Consider the following 22,892-nt stretch of genomic DNA (forward strand, 5'->3'; position numbering starts at 1 on the left):
CTTCCTTCGCTCAGCCTTCCCTAAGGTCCAGCTCTCACATCCGTAGGTGACTACAGGGAATACCATGGCTTTGACTAGGCGGATCTTTGTTGCCAGTCTGATGTCTCTACTCTTTACTATTTTATCAAGACTGGACATTGCTCTCCTCCCAAGAAGGAAGCGTCTTCTGATTTCCTGGCCACAGTCTGCATCTGCAGTAATCTTTGCGCCTAGAAATACAAAGTCTGTCACGGCCTCCACGTTTTCTCCCTCTATTTCCCAGTTGTCAATAATTCTTGTTGCCATAATCTTGGGTTTTTTTGACGTTTAGCTGCAACCCGGCTTTTGCGCTTTCTTCTTTCACCTTGATTAGAAGGCTCCTCAGCTCCTCCTCGCTTTCGGCCATCAGAGTGGTGTCATCTGCATATCTGAGGTTGTTAATGTTTCTTCCAGCAATTTTCACCCCAGCTTTGCATTCGTCCAGCCCCGCACATCACATGATGTGTTCTGCCTACAAGTTAAAAAGGTTGGGTGAGAGTATGCAGCCTTGCCATACGCCTTTCCCAATCTTGAACCAGTCTGTTGTTCCGTGGTCAGTTCTTACTGTTGCTACTTGGTCCTTGTACAGATTCCTCAGGAGAGAGACAAGGTGGCTTGGGATGCCCATCCCACCAAGAACTTGCCACAATTTATTATGATCCACATAGAGAATGTATAGACACACATATGCTCAAACTGTGTCTGCCTATTTTGTTATTACCCATGAGACATAACCTTCCTTTCAGGCACCTGTGTGCCTACTATCATTGGGTAGGCTAATAAGAAAACGCGAGGAGGCACTTTGTCCCCTCGCCCTCCCCGTAGCGAGGCCCGGCTGCGACTCCATTTCCCGGCATGCTCGGCGGCAGAGGCGGAGAACGGAAGCGAGCTCAGAGCGAGGCAGGCCCGCCGGTTCGAGGGACGACGCCTTCGGACGGGATATTTTTTTCGAAGCTGCGGGAAGGAAGGCATCAGCGGGCCCGCCGGAAGGGGCAGCTCGGTGTGGAGTGTCTCCCCTTCTGCTTTGAACCAAGGAGGAGCCATTTTGGTTTCCCCCAAGCGGGCGGAGGCTGATCCGGGCCTAGCAGGTGAGGCGGGCCCAGAGAGAGGCCTTGTGTGTGTGTGTGAGAGAGAGAGGGTTGGAGGAGAGGGAGGGAGGGAGGGCGCTGGGCTGCTGCTACTGCTTTATTGTCTCGCCTTTGTAAAGCCATTTTGCGAGGGAGGGAGCAGAATTGGCGGGTTTTGTGTGTGGAGGAGATCCATTCAGGAAGTGAGCCATGTATGTGTGTGTGTGTTTATTTATTTATTTATCGATCGATCGAGTCATGAGCGAACCAAACAGTTGTATTGCATTAAAAACAAACAGACAAACAAAACACAAAGTTTGCAAGCTTGGTAGTTGATTAGATGTCCTTTGACCAGTATCTGGCCACTTGGAGTGCCTCTGGTGTTGCTGCAAGAAGGTCCTCCATTGTGCATGTAGCAGGGCTCAGGTTGCATTGCAGCAGGTGGTGTGTGTGTATGTGTATATATATAATATAATATATTGTATATACATATAATATTGCACTGTTTAGCCAAACGCTTGCTCGTAGAGCCAGGTCTTAACCTTCTTCCGAAACGCCAGCAGCGAAGGAGCCTGTCTGATGTCTATGGGTAGGGCATTCCATAGCCAAGGGGCCACCACCGAGAAGGCCCTGTCTCTCGTCCCCGCCAACCGTGCCTGTGTCGCAGGCGGGACCGAGAGCAGGGCCTCCCCGGACGATCTTAATGTCCACATCGGTTCATAGGTGGAGATGCGTAAGTGGGGCCGGAACCGTTTAGGGCTTTGTAGGCTAACGCCAGCACCTTGAATTGTGCCCAGTAGCAGATTGGCAGCCAGTGGAGCTGGCTCAACAGAGGAGTGGTATGCTCCCTGAGTGCCGCTCCCGTTAGCAACCTGGCTGCCGGACACTGGACCATCTGAAGCTTCCGGGCAGTCTTCAAGGGCAGCCCCATGTAGAGTGCGTTGCAGTAATCTATGCGGGATGTAACCAGAGCATTTAATTGTTTTTAAATGCATAATGATTTTGTATTCTGTATATCTAAACTGTTGTAAACCGCTCTGAGTCGCCTAAGGGCTGAGAAGAGCGGTATACAAATAAAGTAAGTAAATAAATAAAATATCCTATACATATTCTTCCTCCCTCTCTATATATCAGGCATGGGCAAACTTGGGCCCTCCAGGTGTTTTGGACTTAGGAATTGTGGGAGTTGAAGTCCAAAACACCTGGAGGGCCCAAGTTTGTCCATGCCTACTCTCTTATCTCTAGGAGCCCCCGGTGGCGCAGTGGGTTAAACCCCTGTGCCAGCGGGACTGAAGACCAACAGTTCGCAGGTTCGAGTCCGGGGAGAGGCGGATGAGCTCCCTCTATCTGCTCCAGCTCCTCATGCGGGGATATGAGAGAAGCCTCCCACAAGGATGATAAAAAAACATCAAATCATCCAGGCGTCCCCTGGGCAACGTCCTTGCAGATGGCCAACTCTCTCACACCAGCAGCGACTTGCAGTTTCTCAAGTCGCTCCTGACACGACAAAAAAATCTATCTATATAAATTTATGTTTCTCTCTATACAGGAAAGGCCCCAACTTACAGACAAGATTGGTTCCTTAGCTCAGTCCTGAAGTTAAATTTGTATGTAAGTCAGAACATTATTATTGTGTAAGGGGAAAGAACGAGCCCCCGGTGGCGCAGTGGGTTGAACCCCTGTGCCGGCAGGACTGAAGACCGACAGGTCGCAGGTTCAAATCCGGGGAGAGGCGGATGAGCTCCCTCTATCAGCTCCAGCTCCTCATGCGGGGACATGAGAGAAGCCTCCCACAAGGATGATAAAAACATCAAAATCATCCAGGCATCCCCTGGGCAACGTCCTTGCAGACGGCCAATTCTCTCACACCAGGAGCCACTCCTGACACGACAAAAAAAAAAAGGGGGGGGGAAGAACCTAGGGAATGCCGTCCCCCCACTCAGGGAACTTGCCGGGAAGCTATTTGAGATCACTGCAGGAGTCCAAACAGTTAGAGCAAAACACAGATTTATTTCTACTGATCAGTGAGAAAGGCAGACAGACAGCATACATATGGTAATGCCAATCCCAAACTGCCGTGCCCTAATGGCACAGTTGAGAAGCTTATATACCCTCAGGCAAACATGTAGCAACCATGTGCCCTGTGGTCAACCACCCTGTACCTTGTGGTCAACCTGAAGCAATCATGAAGCAAGCATTCTTTGGTTAATCATCCTGTTTGTCACAGGAGTCACACCATCACCAAATACGGTGTGCCTGCTCCAGGCACCTACATTATCTCCAAATATGGTACGCACGCAACATGTATGCCTGAAGCACACAGTATCTCCAAATATGGCATACCCTCTCTATTGTTACACTAGAGCCCTTGAAACACCTTTTCACCACAAACCACTCCGTCCTGGAAATCCAATAATAATCATCATCATCACCATCATCTTTATTTATACCCCACCACCATCTCCCCAAAGGGGACTCGGGGCAGCTAACATGAGGCCAAGCCCAAAGATACAGCATAACAAAATAAAATGCAGAATGTAGAAACAAAAAAATTACATCAAAATAAAATACGTACAGTAGCAAAATAGGATAAAAAAATTAACACAATATAAAATTGAACAGAATGGACAGGCCAAATGGAGGAGGTAACATGATAAAACCCTGGATGAGGTAGGAAAGAAAATACATAATTAAGGGGAACCCAAAAAGAATAAACAGTGGGGGTAGGCATTCAGTTTAGGATGGGGGAAAGTGCATCATAGGGGCAACACTATAGATGGAGCAAGCAGAAATGGGATACATGGTCACTCTCCAAAGACACATCGGAAGAGCCAGTAAGTAGAAGTTTATTTAAAGAAGGGCATATGTATATAGAATAAATAAATTCAAGTTATTTCCAAGATAGCTGTGAGTCCAAAATCCTTTCAAATACTGTTTCCAGGGTAAATCCATAAATATATCTATAAACAAGATAGTATGAATCCAAAGCAGGTAACCCATGCCACACACGAACTAGAGGCAAGAACAAACTTGAAAACTTGATTACCTGAATTCCAAGAACATAGGACCAAAAACCAAGAGCTTTTTGCCTGAATACATTTCTCTCACAAAGGATCATACCAGTAGGAATCACTTTAAAAGACCTCAATCTCTCCCATAACATCATTTCTCACACACCTGCTTTTCCTCTCTTTATCTCTAATTCTCAGGGGAAAATGAGCCTGTCTTTGTTCCATGCTCTGTCGTTGCAATTCCAGGTGCCTTGACCTAGATCAGTGGTTCTCAACCTGTGGATCCCCAGATGTATTGGCCTTCAACTCCCAGAAATCCTAACAGCTGATAACCTGGGAGTTGTAGGCAAAAGCATCTGGGGACCCACTGGTCTAGACAAACACCTGTCTCCCACATTTCTCACAACCTACACTTCTGTTGGAGGTGGTGAGGTCTGTTGGAACTAGGAAAAAGGGGTTCATATATCTGTGGAATGACCAGGGTGAGACAAAGGATTCTTATCTGCTGGAGCTAGGTGTGAATGTTTCAGCTGACCACCTTGATTAGCATATAATGGCCTGACAGTGCCTAGAGCAAACTTTTGTTGAGAGGTGATTAGATGTCCTTGTTTGTTTCCTCTCTGTTCTGTTGTTGTGATTTTAGAGTTTTTTTAAATACTGGTATAACTGACAAATCCCAACTGCCAAAAAACAAGCCTTAAATTCAAAAAGGTACATTTTTTTCTCTATTAGAATGTTAGGCTCCGCCCCCTATTCCTAACCAATCCTGGCCATCTACTCGTTGCTTACTGGACTAGGACACTCCCCCCCCCCCCCCTAAGAAAACCTGACCTAAGATGGAGTCTCCCTGTTCCCTAATCTAAAATGGCCACCAGGGCTTCGCTAGGCCCACATTCTAACTGTTTAGGCCGCCAGGCTTCAGTAGGCCCACATTCTGGCTGCTAAAGGTAAGGGTTCTTTACAGGGTGCTTCAGACAATTGCTTCATCAAGTCATTTCTGAGAGCAAAGCCGACTGTTTATTCTTTGTTCTTCTTCAGGCAGTCCCTTCCAGAAGAAGATGTAGCCTCCTTTTTCTTCCTTCAGTTGTCCATCTCCTGCTCTCCAGGTCTCCTGAAGTGCTGCTATGTCAATGTTAAAGCCTCCCAGCTCCCTTTCAATAATAGCAGTCCTGCGTTCAGGGCAGTCACTGTCGGTGTTGTCTAACAGTGTCTGTGTTGTCTTCCAGGACAGGGAACATCTCTGTACTTAACCACCACACTCCAGTCCAATGTAAATCAGCAAAGCAGTTTATTGAAGAATATATAAAAAGTTCAGCAAAATAGTAAAAACATCTCAGTCCAAAAATATGAATTAGTCCATAAGATTCAGGGTACAAGAGTTGCATAAAAAACCACGAATGCAAAAGAAGCAGAATATATAAGGCAGTATGAAGTCTGCACAAAATTCAAGAACAATCGTTTAAACTTGGAAGCATGGAACATGAACAACTGGAAACGTGAAACTAAAATTCTCTTAGCAGGCTTGACTAGGACTTGACAAGAGATGTTGCTTCAACTCCAACGATCCCTTTGGTTTCTCGAATAAATCCATGAAATCATTCTGTTTTCCCTGATAACGCCTTTTTGTCTAACAAGCACTGTGACCTTCGCAAGTGTCTGAATTAGCTCAGAGTTTGCGAAAGCTAAGTCTCTTATCTATCAGCTCATTACCCTCTTCACCTGGCAGTTCATCCTCTGAACTTGCTTCCCTTCTCTTGGCACCTTTCTAGAATGTAGCCTTTGCCTTCACTAACTGCAGGAGACACAGAATGCTCAGTATCAGGACTTAAAATCTCATGCTGACTTGCAGGCTCAGCAGGCCTAGAAATCCCATGATCCACTTCTTTATTATAGAATCAAAGAGTTGGAAGAGACCTCATGGGCCATCCAGTCCAACCCCCTGCCAAGAAGCAGGAATATTGCATTCAAATCACCCCTGACAGATGGCCATCCAGCCCCTGTTTGATATTAGACACAATCAGTGGCTGAATTATAACAGTCCATACGTTTCATGTTTCTAAATTCATTTTTCTTTTATAACTGCAAGGTGGTGGTGACCCCTCTGGACGTGGCAGTTCAGTCAGGGATAAAAGAGGTAGGCTTGTTTAGGCAACTTTTCTAACCTCCTCCCAGTATGGGGTGAGCAGAATGGATCCTAAAAAGGGCTGCTCAGTCATGGATAAGGCTGCCGGACTACTCAACTGCCTCGTACTTTGAGGTAGAACAGCTGAATCCACTGCCCATGTACTAGTCTGTGACTAGGGGCTTCAAGAATTCACAGTCCTGTCCCTGTCGCCACCCGCTGATTGCCATGGGACTTTTGTTGGTTTTGTTTTATATTTCTTGGGAGACTCCTATGTGTGTGAGTTTTTTTTCATGTGGAGGTCAGTGCACAGCTAATCAACACACAGTCTTCACAGAATGAGGTGCACATCCAGTGGCATGGTTAACGTGATAACGGTGGTTTCTCATCTGATACAGAATTCTTCCGCCTCCACAGCCATTGTAATATTTAGCATGTTGTCATCTGCCTGCTCCACCATTGAGGTCTTCAGATTGTTCTTGGTCTGGATCCTCCCCTGCAGCCCCTCTTGGGAGTACATACTCCCAGTGGTTTCACCCGCAGGTTCATTTGAACACGCAAGCCCCCTCATCGTGAGAAGGTGACAATCCATTGAGGTTTATCATGGTAGACTCCTGTAGTGGTTAGAGGATCTCCCTTATTCTTTGCCAAACTTAGTTGAATTTTCTTGGGGCACTCTGTAGATTGTTTGTAGGTTGTGTTTCTTCATCAGCTTACCTATGCATTCAATGGTTCCCTTGATGTAAGAACACTTTGCCTCTAGGTGGATTTTTGTATTTATCATTGTGCATAGGTTTTCTGTAAACTGTGTGGCCCAATTGTTGATTGGGTTTGCGGATGACTAGGTCATCTAGAAATGGCAGTTTTTCTTTGTTTTCTTTTTCCGTGGTAAATTGGATGTTTGGGTGGATGGATGTTGTTGATGTGATCCAGGAACTTGTTGGGTTCTTCTTTATGGCTCCAAATGGTGAAAGTGTCATCCACATATCGGAACCATATAATGGGCTTTTTGGTGCCGTCTCCAGTGTTCCATGTAAAAAATTACTATGACAGGGTAAAGAGGGCTCCCCATGGCTACTCCATCTTTCTGTTCATAGAATCGATTGTCCTGCTGAAAGTAGCTTGTAGTGAGGCAATGTTGAAAAAGGACTGTGTTGTCTTCTAGGAAATTCCGCTTAATAAGTGCGATGGTGGCTGCTGTAGTGACCTTGGTGAATAGAGGAGACACCACATCCAAGGTGATCTGGTTGTCATTGGCGTTCAGTTTGAGATTGCTGATTTTTTTTCTATGAAGTGGGCTGACTCCTTAATGTAGTGTGTAGTGAGACCAATATGAATTTGTAGTTGTGCAACCAGAAATCTTGCCAAATCATATGTGAGGGATCCAATGATGCTCACAATAGGTCAGAGCAGTGAGGAGTCCTTATGGATTTTTCAGAGTCCATAAAGCCTAGGAAATAGAATGTTGTATTTACAAAGATGTTGCCATGTGTCAAGATTAATTGAAGGGTTAATTAGAGTATTGTTTTTTCCGGTGATATTGTTAGCTGGGTCCTGTTTTAGTTTTTTGTATGTTGTGGGATCCAGGAGTTGTCTGATATTTATTTATTTATTTTGGTATTGTTCTGTTTTCATGATTACCGTGGCATTCTCCTTGTCTGCTAGGAGAAGGATTTCTGGAGCAGAATTTAGGTGTTTGATCTCCTTTCATTCTTTCCTTATTACGTTGCTAGGGAAAGGTTTTGCCTTTTTCAGGATCTTTTGCTGTTTTCCCTCTTACTTCCTCCACTTCTTCCCCAGAGAGACGATCAATCACCTCCTGGCTCCAGCCAGTAGAAGATAAAGAATCTTTTAAACTCTGACTTGTAGAAGATAAGCTTCCTAGCCCCGTTCAGTAAGATATTACAAACCAAACCCTCTAGCTGGAAAGAAGCGAGGCAGGGAGCTGCTTATAGAAAGCCAGGACTTTGTGTGCTAAAGCAAAAGCCATAGAGAAGGAAGCCATTTTATGAGAAATAGCAGCAGCCATGTTGAGTCATTTGTGATTCACTTTGAAATACTTAGCACCAGCGGCAGCCATTTTGAGTCTCTTTGAGAGGCACTTTGAATTGCTCAGTGCTAAGAGAACATGTGTCCTGTTTTGCCCAAGAATAGACTTGAAACCAAATTTAAAGAAACTCAAAAAGCTTACTTCAGCAAAATTAAAGTAACAAGAGCAATGCAAAAGTCTCATGGCTGAGCAAAATAGAGTCTTTGGTAGTTTCTTCACTAAGGCATAATCACTTACAGAGACGAGGTTTTGTGCTGGAACAATTGCAGGATCAAAGGCTAGGTGGTTGGATCAGTTGCTGCCAGCGAGGCTATTCCCCGCTTCTGATATATAGCCCACAGCACCTGTGTCTCTAAGGAGTGGTCTGATTGCTGCTCGTCTTTCAACAATTCTGGTTGCTTGATGTTCCTTTTGGCATTCTTGAAAGGAAAGGCCTCCCTCCTCTTCTTCCTTCTGAGCCAGCCTGACCATCTGCCCAGAATCCCTAGCCCCATCCTCTTCAGCCTTCTCTTCTTCCAATTCCTCTTCAAAGAAAGAAGAGGAATACACATTGCCCTGTGTTTTTTTTTTAAGTTGTATTGTATAAGTAGAGTATAACTGTCTCCATTATATTACCGCAATATTAAAGAAAATCAATACATACATGTAACAGGGATTACATTCTTTTCTGATACAGCTCAATTTCTACTCCTTTCTAATTCCATCTTAGTCTTCTACTTATACCTTTCCATTTATTTTCCTCCTTTTCCCACCTTCTGGAACATTTGTGATTTTATTTATTTATTTGCAGTATTTATATTCCTCCTTCTCACCCCGAAGGGGACTCAGAGTGGATCACAGAACACATGTACAGCATACATTCATAGAATCAAAGTTGGAAGAGACCTCATGGGCCATCCAGTCCAACCCTCTGCCAAGAAGCAGGAAAATTGCATTCAAACCACCCCTGACAGATGGCCATCCAGCCTCTGTTTAAAAGCTTCCAAAGAAGGAGCCTTCACCACACTTCGGAGCAGAGAGTTCCACTGCTGAACAGCTCTCAGAGTCAGGAAGTTCTTCCTAATGTTCAGATGGAATCTCCTTTCTTGTAGTTTGTAACCATTGTTCCATGTCCTAGTCTCCAGTGCAGCAGGAAAACAAGCTTGCTCCCTCCTCCCTATGACTTCCTCTCACATATTTATACATGGCTATCATGTCTCCTCATAGAACTGATCTACTTCTGCTTCTTCAGCAGCTGTGGTTGGGGCGTATATTTGGATCACTGTGATGTTGAAAGGCTTTCCTTGCACTCGAATTGAGATCATTCTGTCATTTTTTGGGTTGTATCCAAGCACTGCTTTACCGAATTTCTTATTAATTATGAAGGCTACTCCATTTCTTCGATGTTCCTCTTGTCTGCAGTAGTAGATCTGGTGGTCATCTGATGTGAAGTGGCCCATTCCAGTCCATTTCAGTTCGCTGATCCCCAGAATGTCTATCTTTAGTCTTGACATCTCACCAATAACAACATCCAATTTGCCCTGGCTCATAGATCTTACATTCCAGGTTCCTATGGTGTGTTGATCTTTAGAGCATCGGATTCGTCGTTCACCTCCAGTACCGTCGGCCGCTAGCCTTCCTTTCGGCTTTGAGCTAGCTGCGTCATCACATCTGGGGCTAGTTGAACTTATCCTCTGCTCCTCCCCAGTAGCATTTTGGCCATCTTCCGACCTGGGAGTCCCATCTTCCAATGGCATACCGACATATCTCTGGTTGTACTGGTCCATTTAGTTTTCTTGGCAAGGATACTGGGGTGGTTTGCGGTTGCCTTCCCCAGGGATCACGCTTAGTCTGACCTCTCTGCCACGACCGTCCCGTCTTGGGTGACCCTTCACGGTTTCGCTCATGACATCATTGAGGTGCTCAAGCTCCAGCACCACAACAAGGCGGTGATCCTTTTTAACTTGTATGCAGAACACATCATGCGATGTGCGGGGCTTGATGAATACAAAGCTGGGGTGAAAATTGCTGGAAGAAACATTAACAACCTCAGATATGCAGATGACACCACTCTGATGGCTGAAAGCGAGGAGGAGCTGAGGAGTCTTCTAATCAAGGTGAAAGAAGAAAGCGCAAAAGCCGGGTTGCAGCTAAACATCAAAAAAACCAAGATTATGGCAACAAGAATGATTGACAACTGGGAAATAGAGGGAGAAAACGTGGAGGCCGTGACAGACTTTGTATTTCTAGGCGCAAAGATTACTGCAGATGCAGACTGTGGCCAGGAAATCAGAAGACGATTACTTCTTGGGAGGAGAGCAATGTCCAATCTCGATAAAATAGTAAAGAGTAGAGACATCAGACTGGCAACAAAGATCCATTGCCTAGTCAAAGCCATGGTATTCCCTGTAGTAACCTACGGATGTGAGAGCTGGACCTTAGGGAAGGCTGAGCGAAGGAAGATCGATGCTTTTGAGCTGTGGTGTTGGAGGAAAGTTCTGAGAGTGCCTTGGACTGCGAGAAGATCCAACCAGTCCAGGAAATAAAGCCCGACTGCTCACTGGAGGGAAGGATACTAGAGACAAAGTTGAAGTACTTTGGCCACATCATGAGGAGACAGGAAAGCCTAGAGAAGACAATTATGCTGGGGAAAGTGGAAGGGAAAAGGAAGAGGGGCCGACCAAGGGCAAGGTGGATGGATGGCATCCTTGAAGTGACTGGACTGACCTTGAAGGAGCTGGGGGTGGTGACGGCCGACAGGGAGCTCTGGCGTGGACTAGTCCATGAGGTCACGAAGAGTTGGAGATGACTGAACGAATGAACAACAACAACATCATGTCTCCTCTCAGCCTTCTCTTTTTTAGGCTAAACATGCCCAGCTCTTTAAGCCGCTCCTCATAGAGCTTGTTCTCCAGACTCTTGATCATTTTAGTCGCCCTCCTCTGGACACATTCCAGCTTGTCAGTATCTCTCTTCAATTATGGTGCCCAGAATTGGACAAAGTATTCCAGGTGTAGTCTAACCAAGGCAGAATAGACCATGGGGAGCATGACTTCCCTGGATCTAGACACTATACTCCTATTGATGTAGGCCAAAATCTCATTGGCTTTTTTTGCCGCCGCATCACATTGTTGGCTCATGTTTAACTTCTTGTCCACGAGGACCCCAAGATCTTTTTCACATGTCCTGCTCAAGCCAGGCATCATCCCCCAATCTGTATCTTTGCATTTCATTTTTTCTGCCTAAATGGAGTATCTTGCATTTGTCCTTTTTGAACTTCATTTTGTTAGTTTTGGCCCATCTCTCTAATCTGTTAAGATTGTTTTGAATTTTGCTCTTGTCCTCTAGAATATTGGCTATTCCTTCCAATTTGGTGTTGTCTGCAAACTCTATGATCATGCCTTCTAACCCTTTATCTAAGTCATTAATAAAGATGTTGAACAGGACCGGTCCCAGGACAGGACACTCCGCTCATCACTTCTTTCCAGGATGAAGAGGAAGTATTGGTGGGCATCCTTTGGGTTCGTCCGCTTAAGCAATTACAGTTCCACCTAACCATAGTTTTGACTAGCCCACATTGAACTAGTTTGTTTGCCAGAAGGTCATGGGGACCTTGTCGAAGGTCTTACTAAAGTCCAAGTACACTACATCGACGGCATTCCCTGCATCTTCCCGGCTTGTAACTCTATCGAAAAAAGAGATCAGATTAGTCTGACATGACTTGTTTTTGATAAATCCGTGTAGACTATTGGCGATGACCGCATTAGTTTCTAAGTGTTTGCAGACCGCTTCCTTAATAATCTTTTCCAGAATCTTGCCTGGTATCGACGTGAGGCTGACCGGGCAGTAATTGTTTGGTTCATCCTTTTTTCCCTTCTTGAAGATTGGGACTACATTGGCTCTTCTCCAATCTGCTGGGACTTCTCCCATTCTCCAATGGTTCAGAGATGACTTCTGCTAGTTCCTTCAATGCTCTTGGGTGTAGTTGATCTGGCCCCGGGGACTTGAACTCGTTTAGAGCGGCCAGGAATTCCTGGATGACTTGTTTCCCAATTTGGGGTTGGATGTTCTCTAATCCCTCATCCACTCCATCTTTCTGAGGTTGAAGATGACTTTCTTTTTGTAAGAAGGCATTAAGTAGTTCTGCCTTTTCCCTATCCCCTGTCAGCATTATCCCATATTTTCCTCGAAGAGGCCCTAACGCCTCCTTGTTCTTCCTTTTTCTACTGACATAAGAAAAGAAGCCGTTTTTATTGTTTTTAATGTCCCTGGCAAGCCTGAGCTTGTTTTGTGCTTTAGCCTTGCGGACCTTTTCCCTACAGGATTTGTCTATTTTTTTAATTCCTCTTTGGTGATTTCTCCCTTTTTCCACTTCTTGTGCATGTCTCTTTTGAATCTTAGCACATTTAGAAGTTCTTTGGACATCCATTCCGGGTTCTTTCCACTTGTCCTATTTTTTTCTCTTTGTTGGCACTGTTTGCAATTGAGCCTTGAGTATTTCATTCTTGAAAAACTCCCATCCAGCCATAACTCCCTTGTCTTTTAATATCTGTGTCCACAGAATGCTGCTCAATATTTCCTTCATTTTTCGGAAGTCAGCTCTCCTAAAGTCCAACATGTGGGTTTGACTTGTCTTCGTTTTGGCCTTCCTTTGTACCTCAAACTGCAGGAGCACATGGTCACTTGCCTCTAAGGTTCTGACCACTTCATCTGCATCGATCAGGTACTCCGCATTTGTTAGGATGAGATCGAGAGTAGCTGACCCCCTTGTTGCCTCTTCTACCTTCTGGACCATGAAATTGTCTGCAAGGCAAGCGAGGAATTTGTTAGACTTTGTACTCTTGACTGAGTTTGTTTTCTAGCAAATATTGGAATAGTTGTAATCCCTCATGACTACTATATTTCTTCTTCGTGCCTGTTTGGGCAACTGTTGGCAGAAGACTTCATCAAGATCTTCATCCTGGCTTGGAGGTCTGTAGTAGACTCCTACAATGAGATCTTTTTGAGTCCCAGTTCCTTTGATTCTTATCCAGATGCTTTCAAGCTGGTTTCCCAAATTTCTGTCTTGCATCTCTTCTGCAGCGTAACAGTTTTTGACATATAAGGCTACTCCGCCTCCTCTCCCCTTTATTCAATTTCTGTGAAAGAGGTTGTAGCCCTCGATGTCTACATTCCAGTGATAGGAGTCATCCCACCAGGTGATGCCTATGACATCATATTTGTGGTGTTGTGATAAAAGTTGTTCCATCTTGTTTATTTCCCATGTTCTGTGCATTAGTGTAAAGACATGTGAGCCCCTGAGATCTTCCCCTGAGCTGTTTATTTGGGATTATTGTGCTTTCATTACTTGGTCCTCATTGTGTTTGTGCAGCCCTCCGTTTATCCTTCTGACGGTTCCCTGACATTGTGGGTAAAGTACTGTTCACAAGGCTGTTGTCCCTCTCCCCCAGTGGATCTAGTTTAAAGTGGGCCTAATGAAGTTAGCGAGTCTGTGAGCAAAAAGGTATTTTCCTACTTGTGTGAGATGCAACCCATCCCTTGCCAATAGGCCATCCTCCTGGAAAAGCAGGCCATGATCAAGGAAGCCAAAGCATTCGTCCTGACACCATTTTCCAAGCCTGTTATTGACCTGTACTATTTTTCTGGCCCTTATAGAGCCGTGTCTTGCAACTGGGAAGAGGGATGAAAAGACCACCTGACATTACATTGTTTTAACTTTGGTTCTAGAGCATGAAAATCATTTATGATCTTTTGAAAAGTATGTCTAGCAGTATCATTGGTTCCTACATGAATCAACATGATGGGGAGATGGTGATGGGGCTTGTGGAGCCTGGTGAGCCTCTGAGTGATATAGTGTATTTTTGCCCCCAGGAGGCAGCATATTTCTCAAACCATCCCATACGGTCTGGAAATGATGGCTTCTGTTCCTCTAAGGAGGGAATCACCTACTACCAAGACCTGCTTACTTTGAGGATTGACGGAGTCCCTTTTGTGCAATGTAGTGTGTAGGTCCACAGAAAAGTGATCCTGTTGATGTGAATTGTGTAGGTGTAAAGTGTTGTCCTCCTCTTCAACATTCCCGGTGCATTCGTCAAGGACAATCCATTGAGGTCCATCCAAGAGCCTATCATACTCCTCAGTGTGTTCCTGTTGCACCTGGTCTATGATTGGGAATGGAACATCAGCATTATTGTATTAGTATGAATGTTGTGAAGTGTTGTCCCAGTCAGGGCTATCCCCCGCACTCTGCTCAAGGACGAGCCACTGATCAGTATCTAAGCCATTCTGGTCTTCCCCGAGATGTTGCGTTTCCTAGTCAGGTGTTAGTTGTGTGAGAATTTGGAATCCATTATGTAACTGCAGCTGAGCAGAAGTATTCTGAGGAGGCGTAATGACCCTATGTCTCTTTCTAAGGGTGACATTCATCCAAGCCTGAGGGTTGTCCATATCTGAGGTGATCTCCTCATGAGCCTCCCCATAATGTTGGTGTGAAGTAGGTTGCGTGTCTAGGACAGTATGTTGTGTGGTATCCAAGAACAGCTCAAGTTCCTGAATGTCCTTAAGGGTCTTACTACAGTCCTCGAGTAGCTGGATCCCCTGTTCAATGTATGTGATCTGTTTACACTTGGGGCAAAATGTAATTGAGTAATTATTGTGTGAAGAAACTGAACATGCCACAGCTTGTGCATGAGACAAGAAGATTTTGTGTTTGTTCCATCTGCAGACTGCTAATCACTTCCCTTTTACTGGGTTTGTTTTACTTTTTTCTGCATGCAGGGGTAAAGGTGTGGGTTAGTGAGAGCCTCACCTCATCTCTCAAACAAAACAAACGCTCAGAGCAGCTAATCTCAAACACTCACTCAGATTCCTAATGCACTCTAAGACAAGGCTTACCTGAAGCAGGGGAACAAGATCGTTTCTTCCTTCCTCGACTTCTGTGGGAACTCAACTGCCACTTGAGCTCAGGCCCTGGCTTATATAGGTGAAACAGGAAGCAACAACTCACTCCCAGAGAGCTTCAAAGAACAGGGAACAATGAGTCACTAATTGTTGCCTTGCAACTGTCAATCACTGCTGGCTAAAGAATTTAGCCTCTTCTTGCTTCTCAAACAAAACCAACTTCTGTGGGAATTCAACTGCCGATTATACAATAACAAGACTGACAACAGATAGAGGTATATCGGCATCTTGGATGCTGTGCTCGGTTCCGGCCATAGAAGGGTGCTGTCACGCCATCCCTGCCAAATTGCTTTCTTTGGATCATAAACTTTCTCCTTTGTCTAACCAAAACAGCTTGTCTAAATACCTCCCTGCTTTAATGGAGTAGCTATTTATCTTCTCACATTTGTTTTTTATCTAAGTGGGCAGGTAGCTGGGCTAAAGATCAGGAGCTCACCCTGACCCAGGCTTCAAATTGTTAATCTTTCAGTTGGCAAGATTTATAGCAACTGGTGGTTAACCTTCTGTGCTAAAGCCTGTCCTGGCTTTTATTCTATTTACTGGATCATGGATATGGTCTGATTTAATTCCTTGTATTTTCTTTTCCCCTTCACTTTGGCTATCGGTTCTTTCCGATTTGAGACCCAGTTCCACATACAATATCCGTTTATATATCTATTTTTCCTTTCAATGATATAATCCCGGAGCATATTGTAAAGGCAGGCTCTAACGAATCGTATTGTATCTTGATACCACTCTAAAGGATCAGGGTTATACCTTATGAATAAATTACGTCGCTGATCATCAGTATAAAGGATCTTAATTGCTAATCCCACAGCTACACCCCAATATGAGGAAATAAAGATTCTGGCACGGAGCGTTTATATATATATATATGTGGTAACGTGTATGTACTTTGGTAGATTCGCTGCCACCACCTAAATTACTTTAGGATAATTAAGTTGATTCCCTGAGGTATTCTTCTTCCTGCCCACCAGCTCCCTTGACTCCCAGCATTGACTGTGATGTTATGATGTTAAAAACAGATAAAACTATTCTCACAGGAATGAATCACTACTGAGGCATCTTTAAAAGTTGAACTAGAGAAAATGTTTATTTATAATATTGAACAAACAACTATCTTTAATGAGGCGCACAAGCTTGAATGGTTACTGAGGTACAATAATCTTGATGGTTACTTTAAACAAGTTATTTGACTTAGATACGAGTAAAACTCCTCACTCTACAATAACACAGTAGCAGTGAGTTCCCCAGACTAACCTAACCAGGTTGTCTACAGAGCAATTAGCTACACTCTAAGCAGAGTCCTCTATAAGCTAATCTACTCTAACCCAGAGAGCAAACCACTTGTGTAAAACCCCACACTAGCACCCAGGCATCTACTTTGACCTCCCTTTCAATAATGCAGCCTTGCCTGTCACAAATGCTCTCTGACAGAAAAATCTAAGCTCAAAAATCTACCTCTCTCCTCTTCTGTTCCCAAAATTACTCCTCCTTCTTCAAACCCTCAAATCAATCACCCTGCTCTCTGTCAAGCTGACACTTTTCCCTCTCAGGGCTAAACTCCTCCCATATGTCCTAACCAATCAAAAGAGAGCTTCAGCTCCTCCCCTCTTCTCCTTTTACACTCCCAAGATGTCTGCTTCCTTTGCTGATTCTCCCAAAATGGCGTCCTGCCTACTGATATTCCAGGCTTCTCTTTCGGCCTACAAGGTAAGAATCATTACACAGGCCTTCCTTTAAATATATTATTGGACTTGTTTCCCAATTTAGACCAGAAACAAGGAGATTATAACACAGAAGCTTTGTTTCTGCAGAAGAAAAAGCCATGGTGGGCTCTGTAAAGACCAGAATGCCACACCCCTTTCAAAATGGAGTCTCTTTTCTAAGTCTCTTTTCTAAGTTTCTCTTGGTTGCACATTCCACATTAATATTTCTTCACCCCTCCCCATGCTCCTCCCAGTTCCATCTCTTTTCCACCCCTGGTTCCTCCTTTAACTCTACCTTCCTTGTTCATTCCCACCCAACGAAGCCACTGTGTTCCTGTTCCCACTATCTTGTCTTTTGGGTTGGTGTCTGGAGTTTGAGGGTCAGAGTGTCCCATTGCTGTGGAAATCTAGCTCTCCAAATTCGAGCATTCTTACTTTTACCAATTTCCTCCTATCTCTGTTGTTTTACTGAACCAACATTTCAAAATGACCATATAATTTAGTAATTATCGTTGTAACAATTAATTAAAATTATATTTCCTCCAGATGCATCTTCATTCCCCATGTTTTTTTGTTTTTATTTGTTTTTTCTTATTTTTTTTAAAAAAAGAATTAAATTCTTTCAATTTTTAAACAAAACGGCTATTTTTTAAAAGTTTTTGCAAAGTCAGTTTGGTGATAAAAAGTCACTGCGCTGGCAAATAATTGTATATTTTCCTCTTTGTCTCTAACTAATCCAGCTATCTATTCTGGGAGGACAGCAAACGTTATTACAGCAATGAGAAAAAAAATAATGGCAATTAATGGAGGCGAAATTTATTTATTTATTTATTTATTTCTGGTACTTGTACCCCGCCCTTCTCAACCCCGGAATGGGGACTCAGGGCGGCTTACATAAAAGGCAGAATTCGATGCCTATACAAATTACACATAATATACAAAAACATAATTAAAACAGTTATCACAACTAAAACAGTCAGCAGCCAGTACATAACACATCATATAAAACATCATATAAAAGTCATTCTTATAATCAGCGTTTCGTTATTCCAGAGTTCCATAAATCCAATCCGTTAATCATTTCCTAGTCATCATCGAAGTTCTTTCTTTATCTGCCCGCTTGTCCAAATGCCTGGTCCCAGATCCATGTTTTTAGTTTTTTTCTAAAAGAAAGGAGCGATGTTGCAGATCTAATTTCCCCGGGGAGTGAATTCCACAGGTGGGGGGCCACCACCGAGAAGGCCCTGCTCCTCGTCCCCGCCAATCTCACTTGTGATAGAGGCGGGGTCGAGAGCAGGACCTCCCCAGAGGATCTTAGGCTCCGAGGTGGGACGTAGAGGGAGATCTGTTCCGACAGATACACTGGGCCGGAACCGTATAGGGTTTTGTAGGTCAAAACCAGCACCTTGAATTGTGCTCGGAACTGGATCGGCAGCCAGTGGAGCTGACACAACAGGAGGGTGGTATGCTCCCTGTATGACGCCCCGTTGAGTAGTCTGGCTGCCTCCCGCTGGACTAGATGGAGTTTCCGAGCAGTCTTCAAAGGCAACTCCACGTAGAGTGCGTTGCAGTAATCTAATCGGGATGTAACAAGAGCGTGGACCACCGTGGCCAGATCCGACTTCCCAAGGTACGGGTGCAGCTGGCGCACAAGTTTTAGTTGTGCAAAAGCTCTCCCGGCCACCGCCGAGACCTGGGCTTCCAGGCTCAGCGATGAGTCCAGGATCACTCCCAAGCTGCGAACCTGCGTCTTCAGGGGGAGTGTAACCCCGTCTAACACAGGCTGTAACCCTATGCCCTGTTCGGCCTTACGACTGACCAGTAGGACCTCTGTCTTGTCTGGATTCAGTTTCAATTTATTATCTCTCATCCAGTCCGACACAGCAGCCAAGCACCGATTCAAGGCCTGGACAGCTTCCTTGGTGACAGGTGGAAAGGAGTGACAGATTTGGACATCATCTGCGGAGAGATAACATCTCATCCCGAAACTCCGAATGATCTCCCCCAGCGGCTTCATGTAGATGTTAAATAACATCGGGGACAGAATTGAACCCTGTGGGACTCCACACAGCAGCGGTTGTGGGGCCAAACAGGTGTCACCCAATAACACCTTCTGGGACCATCCCTCAAGAAAGGATCGGAGCCATTGCAAAGCAGTGCCCCCGAGCCCCATATCCATGAGGTGCCCCAGAAGGATACCGTGATTGACGGTATCGAAGGCCGCTGAGAGATCCAGCAAAACCAACACACTCCCCCTGTCCATTTCCCGGCGAAGATCATCTACCAAGGCGACCAAAGCTTCTCAGTACCATGTCCCGGCCTAAAGCCAGACTGTGCCAGATCTAGATAATCAGTGTCTACCAGAAACCCCTGGAGTTGTGTTGCCACCACACGTTCCATGACTTTGCACAAATAGGGGAGATTGGAAACTGGCCGAAAGTTGTCGAATTGAGTGGGGTCCAGTGATGGTTTCTTCAACAGCGGTTTTATAACAGCTTGTTTTAAGCTCGCTGGAAATTTTCCTTCCTGTAAGGAAGCATTAACCATCACCGTCACCCACTCTGCCAAACCCCCTCTGGCTTCTTTTATCAGCCAGGATGGACAGGGGTGTAGGATGCATGTGGTGGGTCTCACTTCTCCAAGGATCCTGTCCACATCCTCAAGCTGAACCAATTGAAACAAATCCAACAAAACTGGACAAGCAGATGCTCGCGTTACATCCCCAGAGACTGCCGTTAACATGACGTCAAAACCCGACCGAATCCGTTCAATTTTATCCGCGAAGAATCGAGCAAATGCTTCACAGCGAGCCACCGAGTTATCCGAGGCCTCGCTTTTTGGCGGATTTAACAGACCTCTGACAACTTGGAAAAGCTCAGCTGGACGATTCTTCGCAGATGCAATATTGGCTGCCAGAAATGTTTTCTGTGCCGCCGCTATTGCCACCTCGTAGGACCTTAAAAAGGTATTCAGAAGTTTTTGAGCTGGATTGGTGGGGTTCCGGCGCCACACGCACTCTAGCCTCCTCTTTTCTCGCTTCATCGCTGCCAGCTCCTCAGTGAACCAAGAGGCTGGTTTAGCTCGGCTACTCGAGAGGGGGCGTTCCGGAGCGATTGTATCAATGGCCCTGGTCAACTCACTGTTGCAGCGAGAGACCAGAACATCGACAGGATCGCTAGCCAAGGAGGTGGGAGAATCCCCAAGAGCCATCAGGAAGTCATTTGGATCCATAAGTCTCCTAGGGCAGACCATTCTAATGGGTCCACCACCCCTGCGGAGGTTGGGAGGCGCAGCTAGTCTAAACCTGATCAAGTGGTGATCGGTCCATGGCAATGGAGCGATGGTCAGCTCCTCCACCCCGTCACCCCCATCCTATCCCTGAGAGAATACCAAATCCAATGTGTGCCCGGCACTATGGGTGGGACCAGATATTAATTGGGACAGGCCCATGGTTGCCATGGCGGCCATGAAATCCTGAGCCGCACAGGAAAGGGAGGCCTCGGCATGGACATTGAAATCTCCCAGGACTAAAAGCCGTTGAGAGCTCAATGCCATGTCCGAGACCACTCCTGCTAGCTCAGGTAAGGAGACTGTAGTGCAGCGGGGTGGTCGGTACACTAACAGAATCCCTATCCTGTCCCGGTCACCTATCCTAAAGCCGGCACATTCGAATGAAGATGACTGTGGGATGGGACGCCTGATCAGGGGGATGAAATCCTTCTAGACCACTGCGACTCCACCTCCCCGCCCTCCAAGTCTTGGTTGGTGCTGCACAGAGTAACCAGGTGGACAGAGTTGAGTGAGATTAACCCCACCCCCTTCGTCCAACCAGGTCTCGGTTATACAAGCCATATCAGCTTATTCTTCTTGAATTAGATCTTTAATAATAGAGGTTTTCCTCTATTGGTTTTTAAGTATTTGTAAATATTTTTCAAAGATAAAAATTAAACATGAATTTTTTTAAAGTAGTCTCTTAGTTAAACATTTTTAAAAGTTGTCTTATTGTAGGTATTTTACAAGCCAAAAAGTCTATGAACAAAGTCTGTAAGTCTCTCTGAGAATGATAAGTCTCTTTGCTGTAATGGGCACAAGTCTTTATGCTTATGTTCCAAATGTTTGGTTGAGGATGATGGGACCTGGTTTTGAAACATTTATGTGCAGACAGGGTATCATTATTAAAGCATTTAGTGAATTGGCATTATTTGACTGCTCCTTGACTGTTGTGCCACAGTGCTATGAAATCAGGATTTATAGTTTTACAAAGGTCTTTCACTTCTTCTGTTCCCTTTTGTAACTCTTTTCTTTAGCTTATCTTATAATTTCCTTATTCTATCTATTTCCTATCTTATTTCCATCCTTTGTTCTCTTTTCCTTTTCTTTCTACCCGTACTGCCTTATTTCCTTCTCATCCTACTTTTTTCTTTATCCTCTTTCATTCCTTTTCTTGTAACCTGGTCAGATTCTGAGTGTTCAGATTAGGAAGGAGGAGATGTTGGGAGAGATGCTGAGGGCCCAGAAGGGAATGGTAGCAGCAGGAAAGGAGTTGTTTTGGAATCTTCTTCCAGGCAGTTCCCAGGAGTCAATGAGTTTTGTTCCCATGGAAACAGTCTGAGGGAAATGGGGGAAGTGGAATGTTTATCTAGGTCAAAGAGATTGGAGCTATGGAAACAGGGCTTGCAGTTGAGTCAAAATTGCTTTTCCCAGAGACTTCAAGTTAAGGAGCAAAGCACCAGGTGTGTGAGGCATGAGGTCATGGGATGTTTTGGGGCTTTTAAAAGTGGTTATTGTTCCTAAAATCTTTGTGAGAGCAACACTGCATTCAGGTCAGGAGCTCTCCTTTTCATGGGTCTGGAATTCGTGTACTCAAGTTTTCAAGCTGTTCCTGCGTTCTGGTCTTGTGCGGCATAGTTTGCTTGCCTTGATTTCATGTTACCTTGTTTTGGATATCTTGGTGGAATTACTTTAGATACTTTCTTTGTATGGATTTTTGGACTCGTGGCTTTTATGGAAATAACCTTTTGAACTTTGATTCTCTTTTTTATATTTGCTTGTGTTTTATATATCCAGCTTTTATTATACTCTACTTTTAAAAAAATCTTATATTGGATCACCTGGACAGTGTGTAGTTTGTGGTGGGAAAGAGGCATCAGAACCCTAGTGCAACACTTTTCTTTCTTCCTTTCTTCTTTTCCTTTCTTCCCTCGTTCTCTCTTCCTTTTTTCTTTCTACCTTTTCCTCCCTCCCTCCCTCTCTTATTTCCTTTCCTTTCCTTCCTTCCTCTTTTCTTAACTTCTTTCTAACCATCCATCCGTATTCTCCTTTTGCAGCTCATCATTTTTAAAAAATTTCCTTCCATTTTCCCTCCTTGCAATATCCCTCAGTCTTTCTTTCCTTCCCATCTTCTCGCGAAGGGCTACTTGATTCTCTGGTGTTACTTTCTATTCCTGGAAGATTTGGTGATCTAACACTTTTTTTCCTTTTAAAGAAGGGATTCTAAGTGCACAGCAACTGTAATTCACACCTTTTTGGAACAAATTACGAAAAGTGCACTTTTTGCCAGTGTGCGTTACATTCGCCAGCAAATACTTTTTTTTATTTCAGGGTTTTGAAAATTGAAGTGCACATTAGATTCGATGGTGCACTAGATTTGAGTAAATACAGGTATGCCAAATGCAGGGGTGGGAGGAGAAAGCCTGTTTTTGTCTCCTCTTAGACACAAAACGAAGTCTTGTGGAGTGTGGATACAAAGGATAATTTAATATAAGATTATTACAGTTGACATACATTGTAACATTGATATAGATTGAGTATCCTTTATCTGGAAATCACAGAGTTGGAAGAGACCTCGTGGGGCATCTAATCCAACCCCCTGCCAAGAAGCAGGAAAATCGCACTCCAAGCATCCCCCAACAGATATCCAGCTTGTGTTTAAAAGCCTCCAAAGAAGAAGCCTCCACCACACTCCGGGGCAGAGAG

At 44.6% G+C, this 22,892-nt stretch overlaps 1 protein-coding gene across 1 annotated transcript in view; it reads left to right on the forward strand.

Annotated features, from left to right (window-relative positions):
- Nucleotides 1–871: 871 nt before the first annotated feature.
- LOC132765278 (zinc finger protein 287-like) overlaps nucleotides 872–22,892 on the forward strand; it is a 61,756-nt gene continuing 39,735 nt past the window's right edge. The window contains exon 1 of the mRNA XM_060759538.2: nucleotides 872–1,106. The gene's annotated coding sequence lies outside the window, so the exon portion shown is untranslated. The remainder of the gene's footprint in view (nucleotides 1,107–22,892) is intronic.

This window comes from Anolis sagrei, chromosome 2 (assembly GCF_037176765.1).
Source record: "Anolis sagrei isolate rAnoSag1 chromosome 2, rAnoSag1.mat, whole genome shotgun sequence".
Taxonomy (NCBI): domain Eukaryota; kingdom Metazoa; phylum Chordata; class Lepidosauria; order Squamata; family Dactyloidae; genus Anolis; species Anolis sagrei.